Below are 8,565 nucleotides of genomic sequence, written 5' to 3'. Positions count from 1 at the left end.
ACAGGGTAGGTGTCTTCCCGGACAGCCCCACCAGGACAGGGTGTGGAAGAACGAGGTGCCCGTGGCGGGGAAGCCGACCAAATGGGCCGCGGGAACCGGGCTGGTGGGCCTGGAGGGGCCTGCCTGTCCCCCTTGCAGAGGGTCTTCCCGCCACGTGAAGCCGGCACAGGCCTGGATGCCGATGACCCTTGCTCGGGTTTGGCTGAAAGGAAAACAGACGCGGTCAGCATCTCCAGTGAGCCCACGCAGGCCTTTCCGGGCTGGGCCCCACCTGCCTGAGTCTCTGGAGTCCTCGGGGTCTCTGTGTGGCCCTCGTGGCCTGACACTGAGGACACGCCTGTAGTCTGCTGATCCCAGAGGGAGGGGTGCGTGCTGCCTGGCGTGGGGAAGCTGTCGTGGCATGGCGGGTGGCTCCTGGGACTGCCCCCAGGGTTCAGACTGGCTGGGGGCTTCCTGCCACACACCTTCGTCCCAGGGCTGTTGGGCCTGGGATACGGCCCCCAGTCAGAACTCAGGTGGGAGGGGCCTTGGATGTCACCCAGCCCCTTGTCACCTCACGTGGGGACCCGTCTCCGCAGTGGGTGATTGGGCCCGGACGTGGGTCACCCTCTGCCCTCCTGGGCTGCCCAGGCCATGCCAGGACTCAACGTTCCCACTTCTGGCTGAACTCTTGGCTCTGGCTCTGGGCCCGGGGTCCCGCCTGTGCCCTCTCCCTGAATGCTCTGTGGGTCAGGGACACCGATTCCCTTGTCTCCCTGGCTCAAGGCTTGTTGTCCTGGCAACCTTGGAGGAGCGTGCAGGAGTGAGGGGCCTCTGCTGCTCTCTGAGGCTGTGGGTGCTTGCAGGGAGGGGCGGGGTCTCCCACAAATGGGTCTGGGCTCGTCTAGTAACTTGGAGGGCCCTGCGAGGGGAAGAGGGAGACACCGTGGAAAGTGGGAGGGGGCTTGTTGGAGGGTCTTGCCCACATGCCCCTCCTGCGTGCACAGCATGTCCGGTATACACGCACTGAGCGCCTGCCCTGAGGACCGGTGGGCCTCCTGTACTTTCTTAGAGTCCAGGACGAAGAGGAGGAAGAAAAGGTGAAGAGGAAGGCCCAGGTAGTAGGGTTGCGGGTCCCGGGCACTCCCCTACTATTGACTACCCCAGAGGGTGACATGGGAGGGGACATGGCACTGGAGCCCACCTGGGGGTGGCAGGTCCTCCTGCTTTCTTGTTAGTTTCTTCATAGAGGCCCTAAGATGCTTGAGCACAGTGTCATCATCCCTGGCCCAGGTATCAACGAACCGGTTCCAAAAACGTGCCCACGGGCCACACCTGGATGTCTTCATGAGGCGCTCTAGGGACAGGGTGGACATCAGGCCAGGAGAGTTACCTGGGAATGGTCACAGCTCATACCCCGTGGCCACTTCAGTCTCCCACTGGGCGGTGCTGGATCCTTTTGTGGCCACCCCAGGCGTCCAGATATACACAGGAGACTGTGGCTGGGGGGCGATCTGGACAGGGAAGTGCTCAGCACACTCTCGACTTTCATCTGGGTCATGTGGGGGATGGGCTCGGTGTCACAGTGTCCTGCCCAGCCCACCTGGCCAGACCTCCCTCTGGGCCAGAACAGAGGATCATGAGGACAGTGTGAGGAAGCTGCCCTCGGGCCAGTCGGGCTCTGACCCCAGGGCTCCCCAGGCCCCGCTGGGCACACGTAGACTTACTCTGCTGAACCTTAAAGGCGATTCTTGTTATCGGCATCAACGCCTGTTCGCCTTCTACCAGATACACGTCCCACAGGCGCAGGGTGAGCCCGAGAGAGATCTGTGGGGACAGCAGGTGTGAAAGAACCTGGTCCTTCCAGGCTGGGGCTGGTGGCTCGAGCTGCGCACACTGGGGCTTCAGTCTCCAGAGTCAGTGACCTTCCCCATGAGGGTCGCCTGAGCCCTCCAGGACGCTGGGTCAGACAAGGTCTTGAAGCTCCTCATGGGGGGCACTCATGTGAGTGGGGATGTGGCTCCTGGAGAGAGGGGCTTGCCCAGGGCTTGAGGCTTCCCTGAGCCCTCTCAAGTCGGGTCCTGGCCCAGTCTGCCCATGAGGCTGGGCCTGAGCTCCAGCCATTGCCCTGGGATGACCCCTCTTGGGCAGAGGGTTTTGCTTGTGTGTCCTTTAGGGACCCGCCTGAGCCTCCTGTGGGCTGGGAGTGAGCCAGACCCCCGGGCTGGGGAAGCAGGGCACTGCAGGGCAAGGAGGGTCCCTGAGCCAGGGTCTCCCTATGCCTCCTTACCCCGTCAATCAATATCCGGATGAGGCAGCCTAACGAGGAATACTGCCCACATAGACCTTCCTTATCCTGATGGAAGCAACAGAGGTGCTCAGGCCACTGGGCTGCCCTAAAAACCTCCCTCTTCCAGGGCCTCTGAAGACCCTTCCCCTAGTGCAGAACACTGGGCGGTGTCCAGAGCTCCCCACAACACTGTCACCTTCCCACACTCCCGGTGGACACACTGCCCTTTGCCCTGCTCTGCGAGAGCTGGGCCCCCATCCCTGTGCCTCTGTCTCCTCCAGGGCAGGAAAGGAAACCAACTCCCAGCCCATGGAGAACCCGACGTCCCAGGTCAGGCCCTGGCTGGGACTCAGCCAGTCAACAGCCCCACGAGGGGCTCCAGCCCCCCTGCTCCTACAGCCCCACGGGAGGCAGGGCCTCTGGGAAGAGCTGAGGGGACCATAAACCCACCTGATGCCACATGGTCTTGGGTTGTGACGTGGCTACCACATGCTCCTGTTGGTCTTGAAGCCCCTGGACGGTCCTGCCATTTGGGCTGTGAAATCCTGAGAAGCCCCCAGCCCATCATGAAATCAGAGCCTTCCCCCAAGATGTGGAGCCATCAGCTGCAAGAGCTGGGCAGCTGGAGAGGCCCCCAAACCCCAAGGCCTCCCACCCTCCCATCTGGTGACCCCAACATGCGGCCTTTACCCTGGAGAGGTGGGGCGGGAACATTCCCTGGAGCCTGGCTGGAGGTTCTCCTAGAGGCCTCCTGGGCCAGGGTGCAAAAAGGGCAAGCCTGACTTTCAGGCCATGACAGGGCAGCCTGAACTGGGTGGGTGCTGGGCATCCTGGTCATCTCCTGGAAGTGGGGTCAGGCCAGGGAACAGGGGATGGGGAGATGCTGCCACCTGGGCTTGGTCGGCCCATTCGTGGGCACCGATGGCAGCAGGAGCCCGGGCAGCTGGAGGGCAGGAGGACTCTCAGGGAGGGGAGAGTCAGCTGCACAGAATCAGAGCCGGAGGGCGTGGCTCCAGGACACAGAGGGTGGCCACGGGGAGGATGAGATGCCCTCTGCTGATGGGGATGAGAGGCGTCTGATTTGGGCTTTGGGGGTCAGCCGTGGACTCCTGTGGGACCCTCAGCAGAGACATCCTAAAGTCTCCCAACAAGCTGGCGACACAAGGAGGGTGCCTTGGCTGAAAGCTGTGATCACCTGGCCAGGGTGGCCATCCCCAGGTCTGGCTGCAGGAGGTCCCCGGGGCAGCTGTTCACTTACCCTGCAGGGAGTGCCTCTCACTGGCCAGCAGCTGCACCAGTGCCCAGAATGCATCCTCCTCAGGAAGATAAAGGAGGAACAAGGCGGTTATGTGGCTCAGGTCCCTGCAGTAGCCCACCTCCTGCAAGAGCCAGAGTCACCATGGAAGGACATCACCTGGGAGGGCTGAGGTCACCTGGGAGGACTCATGTCATTGGAGAGAGCAGAGGTGACTGGAGAGGCTTCCTCTGAAGGAGAGGCTTCCTCTGAAAAGGAGGCTTCCTCAGGATGCACATTCATTTCATGACAAGAGCCAAGTCCATCAGGCACTTCAGCACCTTGTCCAAAATGTCTGCTGATAGCACCATCCTGTGTGCGATGCTGCCAAGCTCCTGGGCTTTGGGGCAGCCCCAGGAGGAGGGCATCATTTCTTGTTCTGAGAAGTGGTGGTCAGGCCCAGGTGACACCAGGAGTCCAGGCCCTGACTCCTTTGGGTCTCAGCTTGACCCCTTGAGACCACCCCCTTCCTTGGAGGTTTATGCCAGCGGTGAGCTGACATCCTACCTCCTATATCCTGGTGGGTCACAAATACTAACTAAAAGAAGCAACGACACCCCCACCAGACACCCACTCCTGTCAATATGGAAATACGGCCCGGGAACCTCACTGCCGGGAATACTCACCGGGTTATTCTCCGAATATGCCAGGAGGATGTGGAGTAGCTCCCGCTGCCTAGGAAACAGAGAAAGGGGGCTTTGGTTTGTTTTGTGCAGATGTTGTTAATTTCACTTTGTCTACAAAGCCTAACAGCAAATCCCATTTCAGGTTCAGATGATTCACCAGATAAGCAGTGAGCTCTTCAGGGCCTGAGACTCTTGAAGAAAAGTTTCAGTAAAATCCACATCTGTGACATGCAAATAGTCCTGTTGTACAGTGACTTGCCTGATCCTTTTCACTCTGAATGATTTTTTTTTTTCAGTTTGCACACACGCCAGTTCAGTCTGTGGGTGTACAGTTCCTCCACGGTTCCAAACCAATGTGCAGAGTCTCCCGGCCACCGCTCCAGCCCCTCCTGGGGCGACTCCTTCATCCTCCAAGTCTCCAGGGTGGCCCCTATGCACCCAACCTCTCCCCGATCCGTCAGCCCCTGGCCACCCAGACTGCTTCTCAGTCCCTGTGGTTTGGCCTTTTCCAGAATGGCCTAGGAATGGGAATCCTACTGTGGTAGCTTATTGGGTCTGGCTTCTTTCCCTCAGCAAAATGCATCTAGGATCCACCCACGTTCGTGCGGGCATCACCGGCTCGTTCCCTTTTGTCACTGGGTCTTCCGTTTGAAGGGAGGACCAGCCTTGCTCTCCCCATCCCCGTGTTGAAGGCCGTCCCCGAAGGCTCCGTGTGTGAGTGACGAGGAGTCAAGCAGTGAACCTGGCATGCAGGTTTCATGTGGATGTCAGTTTCCAAATCAGTGGGTTCAATATCTGTGACACTTTGGGGATGTGTGGTTCAAGTCCATCGAGCTTTGTGAGCCACTGCCCAACTGGCTGCCAACGTGGCTGTGCCATGTCATGTTCCCAGCAGACCTGGATGAGAGTTTCCAGGACCCCTAATTCTCCCAGCATTTGGTGCTGTCACTGTTGCCTGGGGGGGCTCATGGGCCCTCTATCCTGCCACCCTCCTGTGGGTCCTACCATGGGTCCCCATGGGTCAGGGAGAGCACCTTTCACCATTGTGCATGATTTTGTTTGCTGCCTTCCATCTCCTCAGGATCCTCCTGGGTTCTGGCCCCACATGTTCCAGTCTGGCCCAGGGCTTGGAACCAGGGAGGTGCTCGGTTCATGGTGCCGGCTGCTCCCTGGGTAGGGAGAGTTCTTGGCACCTGTGTCATCCCTCCTGGGCGACCCTGGCTTCTGCTCCAGGGTAGCCCCCATCCCTCTCATTCACCCCATCTCTGCTGGGACCCTGTGGCTCCCGTAGGCTTACTTGGCTCCATATCGATCCCTGAAGAAGATATGCTTCCTTAATGTCCCGCTTACGTCCAGGTCGATGTGGTGGATGTGCTCAGATGACCTCTTGCCCTTCTCCTTCATGATCTGTAGGGCAGGGCCAAGAGGAGGAAGCAGCCTCAGAACAGATGGAAGACTCCCTGCCCCCAGTGGCAGTCAGCCCACAGTCAGCACTTTGGGAAGGAAGGACAGAAGTAAGGTTTCTTTGTGCAGAAAGCTGCTTTTTGGCTTGTTACTGAAGCCGGGGAGGGTCACCAGAGCCGAGTTTGTCTGTGGTGACTGTGTCACCATCTGTGCCCAGGGTGTTCATCTGACCTTTGCCCCCACCCCCCCCAGGGTGTGCTTGACGTTCCTTCCAGCTGGAGACCTGGGCCCCTGACATGGCCTGTCCTGTTTGTTATGCTCTGGCTGAGCGTGCCTTGTATTTTGTGGGGTTTTTCGACTTGATTTCCTGAATGTTTAGGAGGACTGACCACACCGGGCCCCGGATGTTCATGGGAATGCCCTTGTACACTCGATCTATCAGCTGTGTGCAAAAAACAATCTGGTGTCACAGGCCACCGGGTGACCCCAGTGAAGACCAGAGCCCAAGGATTCTGGAAATTGTCGGTTTTGGCCCCATGATTCCTCGGTAGAGGTGAGATCAAGCTGGGACAGGGCCTCCCTTCCCAGGACTGAGAGTGGATGGACACTCAGAGTCAAAACTCTGATCTGAACTTTTTCCTTCCTTCAGGTTACCAGGGCATCCCTAGCATTGAGCTCCAGGTAGTCCCAGCCCTAGATTCAGATTCCCTCCCAGCAAGGTGACGCTTGCACGAATAGGCAGGAAATCTGGCGACCAGGCCTGCAGTCCTCTGGGCGAGGACAGTGTGCCACCCGCCCTCTGAGAGGCTGACGGTGCCAGGCCAGAGCCATGGGTGCCTGTCCCCTGTCTCTGCAGAGAGTGGTTCCAGGGGCCTCTCCCTCCACACATTACTTTGGTACTGTTCTTATACGTCTCCCATTCTCCCAGCATTTCCATCCACTTGCTTGTTCGTCTCATCTCCCGCCACATTTGCTGTCAAATGAGGTATGTTGGAGTTAGCGGAGCTGCCAGGCTTTCCAGAGCCACCCGTGGATGCTGGGTCTTGGGCTCTGGAGCCCTGGTGGGAGCCAGCTGGAAGGAGCCAGGGAAGGGCAGACCTCAAGGGCTGAGAGCCTTTGAGGAAATGAGCATCAGTGGGCTGGCTTTGGGACCCGGGGACATGCCATCCTCAGGCCACAAACAGTCTTAGGTCCCAGCCTCTAGCTGGGGTCCTGACACAAGCGGGCAGCCACCCCCAAGCCAGGACTGTGGTTCCCACTTTGGAATTTTATCAAACTGCCAAAGTCACAGCAACCTGGGGTCAGGTCCAGCAGGGACTGCTGCCCCTCCCAGTGACAGCGTGTTGCCCTCACCCACCACCGCCCAGGCCAGCTGCCTCCTCTGCCTCACCGACCACCTGCCCAGTGCCTACATCCCTGGACCAGCCCCTCCATGCATCAGGTTCTTACCTTCACCTCCCGCGCAGTCACAGGAGGCAGCTCCGTCTCACTGTAAGGCAACCCAGGCAAAGCTAAGGACCTGCACAGGGCCTGGAGCCATCCCAGACTGGGAGCCAATCCCCAGAAAGGACTGGCTCTGTCCCTTTCCAGCTCAGGGCTCAGCCCAGGAGAAGGCACAGGGAAGGGAGGACAAGGGCCTTCCTGTGGGGCTGACTCCCAGGAGGGGCAGGACCTGGGAGAAGAAGGAGTGCAGCGACAGCCTGGCCGGGGTTACTGGGGCCCTGGAGTAGGGGGCGGTCAGGGTGCCCAATGGGGCTGCCCGTCCTGGACTCAAGGTGGTGCTTTCTGCTGGAGCTGAGAAAGGTTAGCCCTGAGATGGGATGGGGGCCGCCCAGGGTGGGCGACCGGGCCCTGACAGGAGTCCCTCAGGGAGTGACCACATCACCCCGCCAGGGTCAAGGGAGCCTGCCCTGAGACCTGCCCGGTGTACTCTGGGTGCACCAGGGGCCCATCCCCCATGACAGCCCCAAGGCCCTTGCGAGTTCTGACCTCCCAGCATCCACCTGCCTCTCCCTGCACTCGAGCCACACACCCTGCATTTCAGAAGTGGCACGGCTCATCAGCTCCCTCCCACCCTACCTCCCCAGGGATCCTCTGTCTCTCCATCCTGTGATCCCTGAGGGATCATAGATCCCGTCTCTACTAAAAATACAAAACTTAGCAGGGCATAGTGGCACGCACCTGTAATCCCAGCTGCTCAGGAGGTTGAGGCGGGAGGATCACTTGGACTCGGGAGGAGGAGGTTGCAGTGAGCTGAGATTGTACCACTGCACTCCAGCCTGGGCAACAGACTGAGATTCCATCTAAAAAAAAAAAAAAAAGTTTTCTGGGCACCACATTCCAAGTTTATGTAGTTTTCAAGGAAAATAGAATACTGGGCCCTTCGTAGTCCAGGCCTTGGCTTTGAGTCTATAAAAAAAAGTGCGTTAGCCAAGCACTGTGGCTCCCTGTTGTAAGAAGTCCCAGCTACTCTGGAGGCTGTGGTGGGAGGATTACTTGAGCCCAGGGGTTTGAGTTCAGCCTGGACAATATAATAAGATCCTGTCTCTTTAAAAAAAAGGTTTTTTTTTTTTTTTAGTTATTAGAAAGTAGAGATGGGGTCTTGCTATATTGCCCACGCTGGTCTAGAACTCTGCCTTCAAGTGATCTTCTTGCCTTGGCCTCTAAAATTGCTGGGATTACAGGTGCGAGCTATTGCACCCAGCCAAAAAGCTGGTGCAATAAAAATTCCATCTACACTCTAACTTTTTTTCCAATACTATAGCATAATAACTATATTTTCCTTTGTTCGGTGAGGCAATCTCCATGTCCTCTGGTGTGTGGTCTCCGCTATTACTAAGAGAGTCAATAATCTTTACTTAGTTGAAGTACAGGTCTGTCTCTTATGGTCTTAGGCCAATTGGCCCAGGACAGTCCTCACCACAACCCTGAAGGAGGGGCTGTCTTGACCCCCTTTTTCTAGCTGGGGACAC

At 58.3% G+C, this 8,565-nt stretch overlaps 1 pseudogene; it reads right to left on the bottom strand.

The window, feature by feature from the left end:
- Nucleotides 1–433: 433 nt before the first annotated feature.
- On the bottom strand, nt 434–7,552 carry LOC117976504 (TBC1 domain family member 3G; annotated as a pseudogene).
- Between the last annotated feature and the right edge of the window lie 1,013 nt (nt 7,553–8,565).

The sequence above is a fragment of the Pan paniscus genome, chromosome 19 (genome assembly GCF_029289425.2).
Source record: "Pan paniscus chromosome 19, NHGRI_mPanPan1-v2.0_pri, whole genome shotgun sequence".
NCBI classification, from domain to species: domain Eukaryota; kingdom Metazoa; phylum Chordata; class Mammalia; order Primates; family Hominidae; genus Pan; species Pan paniscus.
This window is presented reverse-complemented; position numbering and strand designations above follow the sequence as displayed.